The following is an 18692-nucleotide window of genomic DNA, read 5'->3' on the forward strand; positions in this document are numbered from 1 at the left end:
TATTAACAAACAGTTTAGAGTAGGTCAGTTTTATTTCAGAATCTTCAAATAATTTTGGTTTTCCTTTGAATTTAATTATAGTCCTAATTGAATGCAACCTGAAGGAGTTATTGAGTAAATATGTACGGTCTGTCATGGATAGGAATTCAGAATAGATGAGCATGGTGGTTCTCTTTTGGCCTTGTAAGCCTATCTTTTTCATCCATTTGAGTTTTGTTGTTCTGTGTCTCACTAGCAAATTGAAATTCTTATATATTTCCAGATCATTATGTCTCTTAAATTTTGTGTTCAGAGACTTACAAAAAATATACAGTTCTTGACTTGTACCAGAATTGTGTGCACCCTCTGGAAAGCAGTTGCTTTTGACAATGTGCATGTGTTTGTTTATGTAATTGAACATTTGAATATGCGAGTTGCATGAGTAGCCATGCACCAAATCTATTCCATACCTGTGACTGCAGTGCTGAAAGAGATTGCTAATCCTCTGCCTGCTCTCTTTTCCTTGTGGTCATATCTTTCGTTGGCTAAATTAGGTGTTTTGCTTTAGTTTTTTTGGGGTGGTGTTTTTTTTTTTTTGGTCTCCTGTTGTATTATTACTGATACTTTTAAAAGAAGTACTCGTTTTGCCTAATTGCTCATTCCAGTTTATTTGTTTTTGTAAGTAGTTCTGGGGGACTGGTGTATGATGGATCCCAAGTTCAAGCTTCCCCCAAGCTTCCAATAATAGGAAAATGCCTGGGAAGGATGAGCATGTAGGGTGACTGAGAGGTCCGTGCGCTATAGGCCAGAGGTTCTGAACTGGGGTACTCAGAGGTCTTCTGGAAGTACATCAATTCTTCTAGGTATTTGCCTACTTTTGCCCTAAAAAGCAGCGGTGAAGTCAGTGGAAACTAGAATTTCTTACAGATATAATGACTTGTTTATACTGCTCTCTATATTATACACTGAAAAGTAAATGTAATAGTTATATTCCAATTGGTTTATTTTGTAGTTGTATGGTGAAAAAGAGAAAATAAGCACATTTTCAGTAATAGTATGCTGTGATGCTTTTGTATTTTTATGTTTGATTTTTTTAAGTATGGGTGTATGCAAGACAAATCAGACTCCTGAAAAGGGGTGCAAGAGTCTGGAAAGATTGAGAGCCACTGCCCTAGACTACTTGGATCTGTTCAGATTTTGCACTAAGATGTTGTTGGGGCCTTGAAAAGGTTTTCCTGTGAGATGAATCTCTGTGCCTTGGATCTTTCTCAGACAAGCTCATGGTGGAAATCTGACTTTGCAGATATCAGACGCTGATTTTCCGTGAGCACAATAGGGTCACTATCAAGTAATTCTTCATTTGGTACAGGAGGAGGCATCAAAAGTCAAAGCTCACATTTGTTGCTGCTTCATCTGACAACATTTGGCAAATGGCAGTTTGGCAGAGGGCCCTCCCTTTAATTTTATGTATGTCTACACTTTTCCTAAATTCCTTTCGGGGGTTTCTTCTTTTTTGACATAGGAATCCAAGAAAAGGTAACATATTCAATTCCGCTCTTGATCCTTCCAGTCTCCCACACCCCCATTTTTTTAAGGATCTTATTTGCGAGAACGTGCTAAACATGGAAGTGCTTTCTTTCCCATAGCTGTATAGAAGAAGCGCATCATTAGTAGGGTAGAGAAGGGATTCAGTTTCCTTCCCATTTCTTCTCCAGGCCCAAATAAAAGCAAATCTTTTCCTAAATATACAAGATTAGGTTGCAGCTGTCCATTTCAAAGGTACTTATTTGTGCATTTTGATTTGACTGATTTATTGCAATAGAAAATATGTGAGGTTTTGTATAAGCAATGATCATTGTCAATACAAAGTTGTGTGTGTATGTGTCTTTCAACATATCTGAGTTTCTTAACTAAATTTCTGGTATTGATGATAGTACACTTAAAATAAGCCACATGCACCCCTCTCTTGGCAAAGACTTTCTAAGAACTAATTTTTTCAGAAATATCTAGATAGCCTTTCAGATGTTCTGTAATAAATCCCCCCTAAGAAGCTAAAAATCAGTCACAAGAAGTCCATGTCCACTTTGATTCTGATTATGAATTCTGAGGGGTTGTCCGTAATGTGTATACCACAAGCCACGTTTTTGTGCAGTGCTTTAAGTTGTTGAGTTTATTTTATTTCAGAGATTAGCTATTAAAAATAAAGAACAAGAGTTGATGCGCCTTTAGGTTTTTTGTTTTTTTTGTTTTTTATTTAAACAGTTAGAACCTGGTTACTTTTTAACCTTTGGCTGTTAGACTACTGACATTAATTAGTTTACCTGTATTTTGTTGAAATAAGAGGATCTCAGTTTCAAAGTATGATTCTTAAGTCAAAGAAGCAATCAGGAGTGAAGTGTTCAATTGCTTGCTTGAATGGCAAAAAAGCAAGCTAACACTATATTGACTGAAAGTTCAAGAGCGTTTCTGCAGTGAAATTTAATGAGTCATTTGAGAAGACAATCCATATGCTAACTAGTGGCTTCTCCACAAGCATTAACAATTAAGTGTAACATTTTTCCATATTTAAAGTTTGAACAGCTTCTGGTTTTACAGGTTTGGTTAATTTCATAGCAAATCCACTGACTGCATTATGATGAAAACAGTTGATTCTTCTTCAAGTGGTCCTCCTGGGTGCTCCACATCAGGTGCTGGGCTCATCCCAGCACTGCAGTACAGAGGACTTTATAGAACCATTGTCAGCCTGATGGCACATGCGTGGCTGCTGCCTCTTGCTGTTCGTGCCCTTTTGATGCCGCCTGTGGGCCAGTTCCCATCAGTTTCACTTCAACCACCGTAGGCTGCAGACAGAATGTTCTCGTCTTTTCTCCTCATGGAGCTCCTTCAGAGTGACACTGCTCCTTTAGAGCCTTGTACATAGTTATCTTCCTTACTTTACTCACTCTAGTTGTTCACAGTACTTCCCTGTTTGTATATTTTTTTTTAAAAAAAAAAGTTGGGGGGGCAGAAAAAGAACTCAGTTCTTCATTGTTACTATTTCATTACCATTTCCAGTTGACATTATGCCTGGCTCACCTGGCTTTAAGAAATGTTAGACCTGCTGTGAGGTGATGCCTCTTGCATTCAATGTTTAGGCAAAGCCCATGTTCCTCAAAAATTCACTTGCTGTTCTAAACTGACAACAAAAGCCTGCCGTGATCAGGACATGAGGGTCAGCATGTTACTATTTGACAAAACCTCCAGCCTTTGTCCTCAGAGGCTGTGGTGAACCCTGAGGCTCCCTTTCATATGAGAAGGGCATCGTCACCTTTCGAGACTTCTCCCAAGAAAATTCTGGGGTTACCAATGAAATCCTTGACTGTGGTTGTGCAGAATGGATCAAAAATCTAAGATAAGTCCCACAAGAAGGGCTCTGAGTCTGCCACAGTGAAACTGATGCCACCTGCAAAACCTGGAAAGAAATCTACCGTGGCACAGTCCCTACAGGTGTCAGCACCAGTGGCATCAAAGCACAAAGTGCCGAGGGACTCATCCACACTGTGGGCACTGCCATCTCTAAAGACCACCTCAACACCGAGCAAACAATGCCACATCCCAGCTGACACTGAGAGACCAGATGCCAAGGGAACTAGTACTGAGAGCTGCTGCATTTCAACCTGCAGAACCTCACAAAGCCACTTCTAAGACCATACACCGTAGCCCTGCCCCTGGCTCACCATCTTTAACTTTCTTACTTGCACCATCTCTAGCTCCACTGTGGCACTCGCCCACACCACTTCACTATGTTTCATGTCACTCTCCACCTAGTAGATTGCCCTTGTCATGTCTAAGCCCAGCCAGACCTCAGATTGAGCAATATCTGCACCATTTTTCAGCTTCTCCTGTGCCCAGGCTTCCTTATGTGTGCTTAGAGTCACTTTAGTCACCTTAAATATCTTATTGGGACCACTGTAGAAGAACATATTACTGGGTGTACACTTCCTCCACAACAGGACCTACTACTACCAAGACCATCACTGTTCATGTTCACCATACTATTCCTCATATTGTCACAGGTCACCTTCAAAATGGGAAACCTGCTGTGGGTCTATCTCATCCGGGCAGTTGCCCCTTCCTGCTCCATCATCACCTATTCACCATTCTACTTTCCCTCAGTGCCACTCTGCCCCTCCTCTGGCTCAGGTTTTGGACGATGATGATCACCTCGTGTCTGTTTTCCTGACTGAAAATTTCCTATCATCCTGGGAGATATTTCCCCTTCTGAGGATACTAAAAAATTCAACGAGTTATTCGAATGTGTCGCCCTCAGTCAGGAGGTTAAAATAGCTGAGGCGGAACAAAAGCAGCACCATCTTCTCAAAAATCTTTGGCCTGCGCAAAGTTCCAGGATTGCAATCCCTCTGGACAAAGCCATATTGGAGGTCAATGAGGCCATTTGGCAGATCCCAGCTTCTGTCGCCCTCCAGCAAATGTATGGACAAAAAGTATTTTGTTCCTCATAGAGGGATGGAATTTTTATTTACCCATCCCAAACCTAGTTCTCTCGTGGTGGATGCTGCTCACCACAGATCAAAAGCACTGCACTTTAAAACACCTCTCCCTGACAAGACACAAGAAAGCTGGACCTTTTGGAGGAAAAACATCTATTCTTCTGCCATACTCTTGCTATATATAGCCTGCTACTCAGCTCATTTATCAAATCGTGACTTTGATACCTTCTCTAAATTGGCACCATTAACAATTTTTTTGCCTGAATCAAAACAGCTGATTTTAAAACTTGTGGTGCAGGAGAGATATACCTCTGGTAGAGCAGCTGTACAAATTGCTCTAGATGTAGCTGACGTAGACTCATGTGCCATCCCTATGGTTGTAGCTACGAGAAGGGCCTCCTACTTACAGTTGGCAAAAGTTCCCAGAGAGCTACAAATTAAAGCTGAGGGCCTCCCTTTTGACATGTCAAAATTATTCTCTGAGAAAACCAACTCCGTCCTACATTCCACCAAAGATTCATGCCTGACCCTGTGTACTATGGGAATGTATACTCCTCCTTATTAACGATACCATTTCACCCCGTATCACAGACAATTTGACTACTCATACCACAAACAATCTTTCCAACTCCAGCAGTTGGCATTCAATCAGTCCTTTTCTCAACAAAGACCACCAAAATGCTGAAATAACAACACTCTGGTGCAAACTCACCAGTCCGCTAGACAGCAGGCTTGATGGTTTAGTCAAGGACAGTGAACAATCCCATGTTGACTTTCTGGACTGTCCTACTACACAAGTTTGACCACCACTTGAGGTCCTTTTTCCACCAATAGGCCTCCATCACTGTTGACAAGTGGGTTTTAGAGATCATACAGTCAGGCTACCCTATTCTTTCCTCTCCATCTCACCGACCACTCCACCTACTCCAGCCCTCTTCAGGGACCTCTCTCACGAGACACTACTCTGTGGAAAAGCCAACCACCTCCGTCTCATGAGAGCCATGGAGAGTGTACCAGAAGAATTTTTAGGTCCTGAATCAATACCTGCAAAAACAATGGTTCAAGATGAAGACGCTCACGTCAATAATACCAGCACTGAAACATTACTGGCTTGCTGCCCTAGACCTTCAGGATGCATACTTTCGCATGACAATCCACCCTGCGCGCAGGGGGTTCCTGTGCTTCACAGTGGGCATGGAACATTTTCAGTATCGAGTGCTACACTTTGGCCTATCCACTTTGCCCAGGGTATTTTCCAAAACCCTAGCGGTAATTGTGGTCCAGTTTCATTTAGAGGGAGTCATCATATTTCCCTATCTTGATGACTGCCTCATCAAGGGCTGATAGCTATCAGACTTCCAGGATGGTTGCAGTCACCAGGCAAACTTTCAGGTTGTTGATCAACCACCAAAAATCTATTTTTCATCCCATGAAGGATTTGACATTCACAGGAGCCAAGCTCTACACCATTTCCAGCAGAGCCTACCAGCCTCTGCAGATATTTCACATAATTCAACACCTAATACAAGCCATTACCACCAGCCCCATGATTCAGATAATCATGTGTTTAAAGTTGATGGTTCATATGGTGGCTACCATGTATATAGTCCAACATGCCAGTTTGTGCAGTTTGCGCAAGTCAGCTTCCCTCTTCTGCAGGTCCATCATTCTGTAACATGGTGGATTAAATGAGAAAAACTGCTGGCTTGTGTACCATTTCACCAGAGATCAGTTCTGGGTTGGAGTGCTCACATATGTACCAAGTCAGCCCAAGATCATCGATCCTCAAAGGAGGTCCTCTTGCACTTCAAGTCTGCTAGAACTCAGAGCAGTCCTCAATGCCTCCCAACGTTTCCATGAGCACATTTCCAACACACAGTCAAGATACTTACCAGCAACATCACAACAATGTACAATATTAGGGTGGAGCAAGATCCTGATGCCTGTGTGCAGAAGTCATTTGACTGTGGAACAGGTATATTCGGAACAACATCACACTTGTGGCATCTTACTTACTTGGCGTAGACAACACCACAGCAGATTCCCTGTGGAGGCATTTTGCTCCAGACTGCGAATGGGAGCTTCACGACAGGGTTCTCCATCTCCTCTTCTAATGATGGGGCAGACTTCTTCGCCACCTGTTGCAACAAGAAGTGCTGTTATTGTTGCGCAAGGTGTAGAGTAGAGAACAAATCTCTGGGTGATGCATTTCTTATCAAATGAAGGAAAGCCCTTTTCTATGCCTTCCCTCCCACCGTGCTCATTCCCAAGGTCTTGCACAAGATCCATACAGACGTGGCCGCAGTCATACTAGTAGCACCCGCTTGGGCTCACCAGCACTGGTTTCCTTTGCTGCAGTGCATGTCACCATACCCTCCCTACCCACTCCCAGCACATCCCGACCTCCTGTCCCAGGATCAAGGATTCCTACTTCATCCTCAGATACATACCCTTCACCTTATGGCATGGTGCCTGGTTGGCTCAATGCATCCGAATGCCTCTGTTCAACACAAGTTAAGGAGATTTTGATACACAGTTGCTGACAGAATACTCACACCACTTACCTATCTAAATGGTGCATGTTCACTTCATGGTGTTCCTTATATCGCCTAGAACCACAAACAGATCATTTGCATGTAATTCTTGATTACGTCTTACATTAAAAAACTTGGGACTGGTACTGGTGTCATGAAATGTGCACCTTGCCACCCTTACTGCTTTTGTTCAACCCGCCAAAGGATTCTCTGTATTCGCACATCCCACCACTAAGAGATTCCTTAAAGACCTTGCCATTTTCCACCCTTCTCATTGATCCACCCCTCCCTGGGGGATTTGAACCTAGTTCTTAGCACTCTTATGGCACCACTGTTCCAACCATTAGAGAATGTACCCCTACAAATCATAACTAAGAAGGTTCCCTTTCTTCTTGCCATTAACCTTGGTGCACAGTCAGTGAAATTTTGGCTCTTAATGGTGGTACCCCCTTACAGGATTTTCAACAAGGAAGGCGTGGTTCTGCACAGGCAGCACAGGGGTCCTAATACTCGTACCTCCTCTGCCATTTATGGCACAGTATATCATTTCAGGGGAGCTCTCTGTCTCCTCTGTACTGAGCACCCCCCTGCTTAGTGAACACTCTTTATATGGCTTCAGGTTTTCACGTTCATTCACTGAGGCTTCCAATTCAGCAGCTTCTGACTCAGATGATGAAATGACAAAGTGCACACCAGCTTCGTCTATGACTACTGGCAAGCCGATACTGCCAAAACGCGCTCCAGCTTCTGTTCAGAGTACACCGGTGCTGTCAGCTGGCAGCTTAACATGTCTACAGCCACTTTGGTGTTCCTGGCACTGAAAGCACAGGGAGCTTGGTACCAATGCGCCTCCACCATTTATGCCACTGTTTATACACCACTGCAGGAGAGCTTTCTACCACCCCAGTACCAGGCAGCTCTTTACTTAGCCAAGGCTCTTTATACAGCTCAAGGATTTCTCATTCACCTACTTGGGACTCTGGTTCCTCAAGATTCTCTGACTCAGGTGATGACAAATCTTCTCAGAAAACTGAGAAAACTGTCATTAACTGGCCATGCTGGGATCTGTGGGTGGCTTCTTGCCAACAGCCCCGTCACAAATTGTTACTCTCAAGATACACAGACTTCAACCACCAAGTATTCAGGCACTGAACAGGTTGGAGGAGTTTTTTAGTTTTTCATTTTTCTTCCAGAGGTCAAGGGCTATGGTGCTTACACTAGAGGAGATGATCACTTGAATTCTCCACTCCCATCACAGTTCTTCCTCTACAGGCTCAACGATACCACCCCTCTTTCGGGTGATGGCATCAAGACTTTTCAAGACATCTTCGGGAGGATCTCAGACAGGCTTGAAAAACAACAAGAAGGCCTGTGGCACCTTATAGACTAACAGATATTTTGGTGCATAAGCTTTTGTGGGCAAAGACCCGCTTTGTCAGGCGCATCTGACAAAGCGGGTCTTTGCCCACAAAAGCTTATGCTCCAAAATATCTGTTAGTCTATAAGGCACCACAGGACTTCTTGTTGTTTGCGAAGATACAGACTAACACAGCTACCTTTCTGAGACAAGCTAGAGATTTCCTTCTCAACCCCGAGGGTTTCCCATCACAAGCTGTCTAATATTTTACACTCATCCACTCAGAACAGAGTGGTAATACCAATTAATGAAGCCCTCCTGGATCCATCCAGGCTTCTGTGGAACAGCTCACCCTCCATTCCACCCATGTTGAAGAGGCCAGATTGAAAGTGCTATATGGCCTCAAAGCGTGCTGAATTCCTCTTCTCCAATCCACCCTCTAACTCACTGATGATAGAGGCTGTAAATCAGAGGACTAGGCAGAAGAATGCCTGATCCACCCTGGGGGGGAGAGGAAAATGGCTGGATGCCATGTATGGAAAAAGTCATACTCATCGGCCAGCCTACAATTTCGCATTGCCAGTTAGGGGGCATTGCTTGCAAAATATACACACCATGCCATTTACCAAATTCACAACCTTTATTGAAACAATCTAAAAAAAAAAACAAAACAAAAAAAAAAAGTACAAAGCCCTGACGAGAAAGGGCTCCCTCATTTTACGAACCGTTTTACAGTCAGCTCTGGATGCAACAGATACAACCTCTAGGTCCCTAGCATTTGCAGTGGTAATGTGGCATGTGTCCTGTCTGCAATCTTCTGGTTTTTCCCAGAGAGGTCCAAAACACCATTGAGGACCTTCCTCTGGAATGTCTTGATCCTTCACAGAAAATACATGTCACCTTATGTACTCTGAGCATCCAAACGGTGGCTGCAAAATGTAAACAAAACAGACAATTTGGTCACATAGGCTGCCTTGTCAGTTGTTTTAAACATTTGGTCCAGAGTTGGACAGCCCCACAGCTGGCAAGCTCCAGGATGAGCCAAATACCACCATCTGCTCATGGCTAGTAGCATTCTACCCTGCATCGCAGGCCATCACCACCGAGAAGTGGGTCTTAGTGATTGTGCATCAGGGATCCATCTCATGAGTCCATCCTCGTGCAAGATGAAGATGCATAACCTCTTCCAGAGCTGGGAGCCAGAGAAGAGGTACCCACTGAACACAGAGGAAGAGGCTTCTATTCACGCTGCTTCCTCACTCAGAAGAAAACATGGGGTTGAGACCCCTACTAGAGCTCAGAAATCTAAACCAGTATGTTTTTTGTCAAAGATTCAAGATGGTAACGTTAGCCATGATCATTGCTGTTCTACAGAAAGGGGATTGACTGTCCACTCTTGACCTACAGGATGCTTATTTTCATTTCGCCATCCATGCATCGCACAGGTTTGTGATAACAAAATGACACTTCCAATATAGGGTGCTTCAAGCTATGCCTAGCACCAGTGGTTTTCTTAAAGGTCCTGGCACTGATCACCACATATCTAAGAACAAAGGGAGTAACCATTTTTTCCTGCCCAGATGACGGTCTAATAAGGGGCCACCCCTTAGCTCAGGACTAAAAGACAAAAGCAGCGACCTGAACACCATTCTTCAATCTGAATCTACACATAAACCTGCCAAATTGCACTGACACCAACTCACACACGTGAGTTCATAAGGGCACTTTTGGATCACCAGAGAGCCACAGCCTCACTGCCTCTACACAGATTATAGGAGATCCAAGACCTCATCATCACGCTGCAGGTCAGTTTCAGCCTATCTGCCACACAATGTCTCTGTCTCCTTCGCCACATAGCAGCAGTGATCTCAGTCACGCCTCATGCACGCTGCAAGATGAGACCAATGCAGGCCTCGTTCAGAGCGGAGTTCAGGTCCATATCCATCCGCTGAACAAAACACTGAGCTTTCCAGCTATGGTCAGAGGTTCTCTCAGCTGGTGGACTCAGACTTATTATATAAGCACAGATTATATGCATAGGGGTTTCCTTCCAGAGACCCTCTCCAACTGTCTCTCAGAGCTCCAACAACACAGTGCTCAAAATGATGGACCGCATAGCATCAATGCATTGTGTCAACAAATAGGGAGGGGTACACTTGAGACGTCTCTGCTGAGAAGCAGTGCATTTGTGGGAGTTGTGTATCCCTGGACAAATCCACCTGGTGGCGGCCTACATACCAGGCAGGAACAGCATACTAGCGGATGACCTCAGCCGCAATTTCCCTTCCAATCACGAGTGGGAAATCAACAGATCCACCATTTGCCATGTCTTCCTCTGATGGGATTTCCAACCACAGCTCTATTTGCTACAAAGGCCAACACATGCTGCCTCTACTATTGCCCCAAACATCTGCTTTGGATTTCTACCTTGACTTCTGGATCAGAGAAGAATTGTCTGTGCTCTCCGCACATGGGCAGACAGCTGAGGGACACTGCTACACAAATCTTCGATCCATGGGTGCAGTGAAGCTGACACACCTAAACATGGAGCACACACGGGGACATCATCTTGAAGAACTCCAGTTACTGCACAGGGTTGAGTAAGCTGTTGTGAATAAAACTTCTGTTACTTTTTCTTCAACTGAAAAGTTGCTAACATAATTAATACTGTAACAGGGATTGAGGAAAGGGAGGATGAGGATCGTGAAAAATCACCTTTACGTAAGAGAAAACACTCCTGGATTATAAAAGCTGTTCCAATGTTTAAAACGTGTGTGTGTGTTTTTCTTGAGGATATGTGCTCATAATTTTCAGGTATGCCTGAGGTTAGTTTAACTGGGGTATGTTACACAAAGTACTGTCTAATGACTGAATCGTATAATACAATTTTTCATTCCATTATATGTATTAGTTCTATATTTCTGAAATTTGTAAAATGTATACTTGTTATCTTTGAAGTTCGATGCATATCAGTCTGTTAAGTGTCTCTGAAATGTACTCTTTTTTTCCTGATTACATGACCTGAACATATAACAACTTGGTCATCAGGCTTGCTTTAATTACAGTGATTGACTGTGGTCAGTTTGGAGTCCTTGAATCACCATCATCTTGTTTTCCAACCACCATCTGTAGAGTTTACTTTTGTGATTGTTCTTTCCAAGGCGCAAACTGTGGATGTTGAGGTTTCTGTTGAACTCTCCGCTTGATCACATATGATATGGATGATGAATTTTTTTTCTTTACAGTAAATGGTGTTGTCCACCTTTTTTCTCCATGCAATTAGATGAAAACTTGGTCACCCAGGTTCGTGACCTAGCAGTTTCCTGCTTGATCTCTATTATAGAAGTGTCTGTCTGCTCTTTTTTGCCTTTTTATCTGATTTAGCTAGTCTCTTCCTGTCTGACTGCTTTTGGAAATAGAACTACAGTTCTGACTTTGGAAAAAAAAATCTTCTCATCAGTTTTGGTGCTGACTATAATTTAACAGTTTTATCAGTTGATCTGTGATTCCAAAGAACCAATAATGTATCTTTCTGCTGTAGCGTTTTCTTGACTATATATCCAGCACTCTGCCCCTTGTCATTTGCTTGTGGAGTATGGACTGCCACTAATATGATCAAAATTGTACTTTGTTTGGAATTACTTAAATTCTGTTTAAGTGAATTGAAGGTCTATTGTCCATCATTAGTTTCTAGATACCAAAAAAAGCAAAAATGCATTTTGATTTCTCAGTGATACTTTGACATGTAACTACTTACAAGTACGTTATTCTACTCTATCTGGAAAAAAATAGTCCGCTCTGACCAGGTAGTAATGCCCTCTGAATTTGCCAAAATCAATGGCAATGTCTGCGTAAGAGAGCTGGTGTGTTCAAAGTTTTTTGGGCTGTTTATTCCTCGGTAATTTCCTTCTTTGTCCTTGTTGATGCCTGGCCACCACACTGGTTGTTTGGCCCTGCTCAGAATATTTAGTTAATCCTTGATATACTTCATGGATGAGATTTAGCATTCGTCCTCTCACTTCTATTGGTATTATGGTGCAAATGCCTTTAATCATGAGTCCATTTGGCTTACTTTATTGTCTACATATTGCAAAGTAGTCTTTTGTTGCATCCTTAGTGTCCTTTAGATACTTGGGCCAGCTGGCTCCAATATGAGCTTTACGTTAACAAAAGAACCAGCCTGTCTCTGATATTTCCAGTTTTTGTAGTCCCAAAATGGCTTTCAGTCAATGCATGCAATTTTCATAAGACATTCAATATTTTCCCCTGGTCCTTGAATTCTCTGGTGAAGATATACTCTTATTTTTCTGAGGTGTTTGTCAATCAGAACACTTTTTCACAGTGATCTTTGACCGTCTTCAATAAAACATTTAAATACGTGCTCTGCTTGCTTCCACATAGCATAAATTAAAGAGCATAACTGAATATTTCTGCTTTCCGTGCTCAACGCAAAATATTGCTAACTAGTACTTGTAAGCCATTCTGAACATTTGTCAAAACTAAAGTTCCCTAGGGCATTGAAGAGTGAAATATTGATAAGGCCATGCCACCTTTATTTCTTTTTCCTCTCTTTCAGTTCTCCTCTGTACTAGTTTACTTCTGTCACTATCGTGAATCTTGTACGTGGTAGGCCACAGGGCTACTACTAGCAGATTAGACTCCTGTACCAAATATAGGGTGACTACAGGGCTTCCTTCTTGATGGGATATGCCGAGATATGTTTTCCATAAGATCCTTTAGTGGACTGGAAGGTATGGCTGAGGTTAGTTTAAAATAAGGTCTGTTTCACATAGCCCCACCTTGTGCACAATTAGTATAATACAATTTAGATTTACATGATCCTGTTTTTACTTTATTATTTTAAATATATTGATAAAGTTTTCATAGTTTGAACAGTGTTGCATGCAATAAATTCATTTATATATTCATATAGCCCAGTTAATACAGTTAAAAGTTATGCACCTTTATAAGTTGATAGTGAGGTATTTAGTCTGTAGTCTTTTAGTTGGTTTTACGCTTTGTTCCGCTCTGGTAAATGTAGTGTAAAAGAGAGGGTTTATGGTTAAATTAAAATACTGCTGTGCATGTAACTGAAGATATTCATGATGCATACAATGCATATATCAATCTTGTTGCTTGTATCTTTCTCTATTAAGAGATTCTGCACATTTTTGTAATCAGGTTCTCTTGTGTTGGTGGATAATTATTCCTTTATTCATCTGCACTAAGTGTTTAGGCTTTGTATAACAGTAGTCTTCGAAGGTCTGGAATGTGTGTGATCTAGTATCAGCAGTGGTGATGATTGGTGAGATTTCTTTTGTAATTTGTGATTTTTTTCACCAATATTTGTTCTTAAATTTTTGGACTGTACAATGATCAATACAGGGAATTTATCTGCTTCTCTTTAACCTCTCTGCCATAAGACAAACTGGCCTATGGCCCTCTGACATCTCTGTTAGATGTTAATGGGTACTTGTGTGTTCAGCAGGCTCTGCAGCAATGGAAATGTCACAAAATTTACCAAAGAATCATGTGACAATTTGTTCTTTCTTAAAGAAATGAGGTTTTTTTATCTCACTTTTTAAGAAAACATTACAAATGTGATTTGGATGCGAGGGAGATCTATTCCTTCGGCTGCAACATGGGAAAGTGGATGAGATGCAAACTCCTCCATTTTTCTCATGTAGTGTTGGTTCTGAAGCCCAGCAATAATCACAATAAGAGCAATATCTGTTTCATTCTTGATCATCTTAATCATTGAGGTTTCTGCTATGTCTATCCATTTTTACTGAAATTAATGGTGGGAAGTGGAACAGCTGCTTTCAGTTCAGTTGAGCAAAGAACTTGAGCCCTCTCTTTAAATCTTACTGCTTCACTTCTCCATATGAGCAGGAAAAAGGAGGGGATCTATCTTCTTCCCATTAGCCTCAACGTGTCTTGAATGCCAAAAAGCTAAAACTGTTCAAAACTTTTCAAAATTTGAATTGTTCACTGAAAATAACTAATTTTGATGTGGGGGGATGGAAGACATTTTTTGTAACATTTCTGTACCTTCTCTGCTACAATGAAAGCCCTCTTCTCTTGAAAAAAAAATGATGTCTTTGCCACATAGTTCCCGTCAGCTAAAAATCAGTGACCCTTGACACTCTGGTCTGTGTCTCCCTCCACGCACTTTTCTCCAAAAGAAGGAAGCCTGTGACAATCTGATCAGCCCATCTTAATCCACTAACCACAGAAATCTTCTACTTCTCCTTGTTAAATATGTTATTCCAGCTATATAGAGGAAAAAGAGAATTCATGATTAATTATAGGAATAAAAAGGTAATACCTTGGGTGAACACAGGAAGAGAAAAAACACAAAGAAAACAGCACATATTGACTTGCATTTAAATTCTCGTTAAAATGAGAAGTTATGTTGACATTGTTAATATTAAAAGTAATATATGACTGATTTGTTACTTTTTCAGGACTAGTATGCTTAATCCTCACTTTACCAAGTACCAAGTAGACTTTTCACACACTAGTAATAAAGATAGTTCTGCTTTATAATTATCTTTACTTTCTTCCTGAAGGCTGATTGCCATCTGTAGAACTGAACATATGGTGATATTTGGGATTTCTATTCTAAAGATGATAGAACATTTTTTCCCCAAGGTAGTGTCTTTTGGTTAAGTTTTTAGCTTCTGAACAAGCAACTGGAAGTTTACTGGCCTCCTGGGTAAAATCTGAGATATGTTCAGTGAGTTTGGCAGAGAAGTCGTGAAAAATGTGTTGCTAATGGATAGGAAGACAACAAATCCCTTTAATTGTCATTTCAGGAAAGATATATTTAGTTTTGAAATAGTTTTACATTTTTTGTTTTTCGTGTGTATCTGTAACTAGTGTAGGTACAGTAATTTTAGTAAAGTTAATTTTTGCAATGTCTCTCCATTTTGAAAATAAGTTATTTCTAGCTGAGTCAGTCCTAGTTCTTGCAAGCAACCCATCATTTACTCTAATTTATTTCTTAAGATTCCTCTCTTTCTCTAGTACATTGCCATCATTACAAAACTTTTTTACCGTTTGTAAAGATAGATTAGCAGCCTTTTCCTAAAGAACCATACCACTTCTACTCAAGTAGACTAATAAATTTAAAATAATAATTTCAGTTGATACATTTTCAGGGAACATAAGAACAGCCATACTTGGTCACACCAAAGGTCCATCTAGTCCAGTATTCTATCTTCTGACAGTGCCAGTGCCAGGTGCCCCAGAGAGCGTGAACAGAACAAGTAATTGTCAAGTGACTCATTCATGTCATCCATTTCCAACTTCCATCAAACAGAAGCTAGGAATCCTATCCCTGTTCATCCTGGCTAATAGCCTTTGATGGACCTATCCTCTCTGAATTTATCTAGTTCTTTTTGAACTCTAGTATAGTCTTGGCCATCACAGCGTCCACTGGCAGAGTTCCACAGGTTTACTGTGCAGTATATGAAGAAATACTTCCTTTTATTTGTGTTAAATCTGCTACCTATTAATATAATTTGGTGACATCTAGTTCTCTAAATGAAGCTGTAAATAGCACTTCCTTATCTACTTTCCCTACATCAGTCATGATTTTATACACCTCAATTTATCTCTGTCACCTCTTTTTCAAGATGAAAAGTCCCAGTCGTCTTAATCTTTCTTCATACAGAAGGGCCGTGGCTGCACTAGCCCCTCATTTTGGAAGTGCTATCGTAATGTGGCACTTCAGAATATGCTAAGGAGGTGCTGCCAAGAATATGCAGTGCCTTATTAGCATAACAGCAGCAGTGTGGGCTTCAAATCTGCTGGTTTTGAAACGCACACTGCCCGTGTAGCCGGGAGCCTTTTGAAACAGCCCCCTGATTTCAAAAGCCCCTTTTTCCCATTTGGTTTTGGGAAGAAGGGGCTTTCAAAATTAGGGGTGGGGAGGTCATGCCCCCAGCTACACAGGCAGCATGCGTTTCGAAACTGGCAGTTTCGAAGCCCGCATGGCCGCCATCATGCTTATGAGGTGCTGTATATTCATGGCAGCTCCTCATTAGCATATTCTGAAGTGACACATTACTATAGCCCTTTCGAAAGGAGGGACTAGTGTGGCCACGGGCAAGCTGTTCCATACCCCTAATAATTTTTTGTTGCCTTTTCATGAACATTTTTTAAGATGTGGCAACCACATATGCAGGCATTATTCAAGACATGACTATACCATGGACTGATACAGAGGCAATGTGCTGTTTTCTGTCTTATTCTCTATACCTTTCTTAATGATTCTGAACATTTTGTTAGCTTTTTGGGTGCCTCTGCATATTGAATGGATGTTTTTAGTTAACTATTCACAGTGACTCCAAGAGCTCTTTCTTGAGTGGTTATAATTTTAAACCTCATTAATTTATATGTATTGTTGGGATTATATTTTTCAATGTGCATAACTTTGCATTTATCAACATTAAATTTCATCTGCCATTTTGTTGATCATTCACTTAGTTTTGTGAGATCCTGTTGTAGCTGTTCACAATCTGCCTGAGACTTAACTGTCTTGAGTAGTTTTGTTTCATCTGCAGACTTTGCTACCCCAACTGTTTATGCCTTTTTCAGATAATTTATGAGCATGTTGATTGTCACTAGGGGTAAGGAGTCTGTTAAGAGTTGTAGTATTTTGATTCTATATATCAGTTTTGCTAGTGATGCGGTTTTTAGGTTGCTACTTAAACATATGAATATCAGTTAGCAATGTCTCCAAATATAGGCATTTTTCAGACTCTTGTCACTGTACTTTTATGGGTCCCCAAGATAGTAGCAAACATTACTATGCTGTTGTTTGCATAGCCTACCCTTTCCCCTATCTATTGGGCTTCCCCACAAGCAGCACTAACAGCTTCTATTGTCTCTTCCTTAGCATTTTTTTTTCAGGAAGGGGTAAGGGCAGACAGTTTGCAAGCTTTCCAAAGATTTCTTGAAAATTTTAAAACCCTTCTTGTCAGTCTTCAAAATTCAAACTGAAAAGGAGCCCATGTAGTTCCAGAAAACCTGGAAGTTTACACTTGTGCTGGCTGTGCTATTCAAAAACTAATATTGAAACTGAATACTGTTACATGAAGCTATTTGGGACATTCACAATGTTCCCAGTCTTGTTGCCATGATTGTCTCACTTGTAATACAGAATGAAATGAAAGAGTAGTTTCCTTTTCTCTCGCAATTGAAACTTTTACACAGTATGCAAAGGATGGTTCATTGCATTCAGAGTAGAAACACAGGATTCTGCAGTTGTTTAGTTAGCTAGCTTTCTGACCGTTGGGTGGCTTAGTCTGTATTATTGCTGGCACATAGGATTGGTTAGAAATGTGACCTTTTTGTCAAATTTGGTTGCTTTTAAGATTATGATGCACAGTGACTAAGGAAAAAGGTGCCTGAGAAAGGAAATGGGTGCCTGTAAATTTTTTTGAATATATAAAAAATCTTGCTTGTCTTGAAACAACGTACGGGTCGTGTGCATTTTGGGTCATAGGATAAATGTTTTAACCCTGAATCTGAAAGTGGGGTCTGTGTCTTGCCCATGAAAATCAACTTTAGTCCTTTTTGATTACTGCATAAGGCATGGTGAAAGGTATTTAGAGGAATCGATTAGTAAAAAGATATTCAGGTTGTCTGCACAAGAAAGAATAACCTGCAGCTGGCCAGTGCCAGCCAATTCATGTTCCTGGGGCTTGTGTTGTGGGTCTGTTTCATTGCTGGGTAAACTTAGGCCTGGACTAAAAGCCAGGCTCCCTAGCGTGGGAGAAACCTAATGCTCATGCTCCAGTGCGAACCATGAAATCTGTGTGTCAGTGAAACAGCCCTATAGCTTGAGCCTTACAAGCCCAAGTGAACTGACGTGGCTCTGCCACGAGTTTTTTCTTTGCTGTGTAGACATACCCTTGTAGTGATGCTTGGAATAAAATATTTCAGAAGTGCCATGTTGTAAATATATTGAATTTCCTTTTAAACTTATATTTGGAGGGTAACATTAGGCCCTGTTACAGTTAATAATGCTTAAATTTTATTAGCTCCTGAAAGCCCCAATCAAGATAATGGCCCAGTTGAGATATACAATGTACAAATGCCCAGAAATACTTGCAGTCTCGTGACTCTACACTAGGTTGGTGAAGTAGCTTTCCATCTTATAGCAGCGTAAATTCAAATACTGAATGGTGGGAAAAATTTGAAAGTGAGTTTGGTCATGAGTTTGTTGTTGTTTGTACACATCACAAAACCACAATGCAATTTGGTGCAGTATGGAGTGTATGCACAAAATAAAGCCAGAACTGTGTTTGATACTTGCAAATG

The 18692-nt window shown here is 41.2% G+C and overlaps 1 protein-coding gene across 7 annotated transcripts in view; it reads left to right on the plus strand.

The window, feature by feature from the left end:
• ATP9B (ATPase phospholipid transporting 9B (putative)) overlaps positions 1–18692 on the plus strand; it is a 332144-nt gene that overhangs the window by 78756 nt on the left and 234696 nt on the right. The window lies entirely within an intron of this gene.

The sequence above is a fragment of the Carettochelys insculpta genome, chromosome 2 (assembly GCF_033958435.1).
Source record: "Carettochelys insculpta isolate YL-2023 chromosome 2, ASM3395843v1, whole genome shotgun sequence".
NCBI classification, from domain to species: Eukaryota; Metazoa; Chordata; order Testudines; family Carettochelyidae; genus Carettochelys; species Carettochelys insculpta.